At 47.3% G+C, this 1665-nt stretch overlaps 1 long non-coding RNA gene across 2 annotated transcripts in view; it reads left to right on the forward strand.

Annotated features, from left to right (window-relative positions):
* The first annotated feature begins 340 nt into the window (after positions 1–340).
* The window catches only part of LOC110302472, a 7578-nt gene continuing 6253 nt past the window's right edge, over positions 341–1665 (forward strand). Inside the window, exon 1 of one of the 2 annotated variants that reach the window (XR_002378800.2) lies at positions 341–827. This is a non-coding gene — a long non-coding RNA (uncharacterized LOC110302472). The remainder of the gene's footprint in view (positions 828–1665) is intronic. The other variant, XR_002378801.2, reaches the window with a different exon arrangement.

Consider the following 1665-nt stretch of genomic DNA (forward strand, 5'->3'; position numbering starts at 1 on the left):
GCCTCGAACTCAGAAATCCACCTGCCTCTGCCTCCCGAGTGCTGGGATTAAAGGCGTGCGCCACCACGCCCGGCGTCACACCGATTTTCTAAGGCTCCATGTCTCCCACAGAGATAGATATTTAGTCTGATTCTAGGATGAACACACTGGAGCTTCCTTCTCAGGTTCTATACTACTTTGGGACACTTGGGGTTCACATGAGAGAAAGGTGAAGGAATTTCACATCGCGATTATCAGATAGGTAGGTACCTGATCTGAATCGTGAAATCCACTACTCTTGGTAATGCCATAGTGGACCCGGTGGAAAAATGTCCTTCTATACTTACCATAGTTTCCCAGAGGCTCATGGGTAATGTAGTCCCTAACATACAAGGCCCTCCCACACAGGAGCAGGTAAACAGCTCTGACATTTGGCTGGTAGGCATCTCTGTGTCCTGTGCTCTCTTGGCAGCTACAGCTTAGAAAGTCGCATCCAGGCTCTGTGCTGACGCCTTCGCTCAGGCTGTGCGTTTCTAGCAGGGTTTCTGAAGGCGGGTGGGAAAAACGAAAAGAGGAGAGTGGTCTCGGAATCTTCGGGAAGCGGGACCCGNGCCTTCTACCTCAGTGGAAACAAACATAGGTGGGTCTTGGAGGAGGGACTGAGTCGCAGTTCGAGGGCGGACCGCAGCGGCTCAGGGGAAGGTGACTGTGAGATCCACCGTACCCAGTCGGAACAGTCGGCCTGAACAGGGCTTTAATGGTGGCTTTATCCGAAGACTGCGCTAGGAGTGTTTGGATCTGTGATTCCATCTGTCCAAAAGGGCCAATACGGACGCTCTGCCAAGGAGGTGAGAGCCCAAGATGGCGACTTGGGGGTGAGGGCGGTTCATGTCTGTGGATTGTCAGGGCCGGGAAGCCTCCAGTGTGAGCTCACATTCCAGCTCTTACTAGTGAAGAATCCTGCTACCTGCTTGGCATCNGTTTTTGGGGGAGTTGGGGTGGAGAAAGACCATTAATCTGAGACCGGATTACAAAACTGGGAATTTTCACATGACCCAGAAATCCTAAACTGCGAGCCTGGGAAAATTGTAAGTTGATACCACGGTGCTGGAGCCTGAAGTGGGGAGGTCTGTGACCCACACATCTATAAGAAAGAGGGTGTTTGTTATCTCAGTGAATTGGCCTGAAATTCCTAGAGAAATTCTCCCGTAGTGACTGTACCCTTATGTGTATTGGCAATTATATTCGTCAGTTTTCCTGTTTTTTTTGAAGTGATGTTTTTGGCACTTCAGGTTTGAGCTCTTAGAACAGTGGTTCACCACATGTGGATTCTCAACCTGAAAGGGTTGGGGGTGGGTTGGGTAGTGTCAAACGGCCCTTTCACAGGGGTTGATTATCACATAGATATCCTGCATATCAGAAGTTTACATTAGGATTCCTAACATTTAGCAAAATTACTAATAATTTAATAATTATTAAAAATAATTTTATGGTTGAGGGTCACCACAGCATGAGGAACTGTAGTAAAGAGTTGCAGCATTAGGAAGGTTGAGAAACACTGTCTAAGGTTTTGTTTAGTTTTTGAAAATGTCTAGTTACCAGAGATAAGAGGTTATCTCAGAAGATTCTAGTATTGTTATAGGAACATTTTCCTGGGAACAAAGTAGGGAGGTTTCATGTTCTGAA

Source organism: Mus caroli, chromosome 9 (genome assembly GCF_900094665.2).
Source record: "Mus caroli chromosome 9, CAROLI_EIJ_v1.1, whole genome shotgun sequence".
Lineage (NCBI taxonomy): Eukaryota > Metazoa > Chordata > Mammalia > Rodentia > Muridae > Mus > Mus caroli.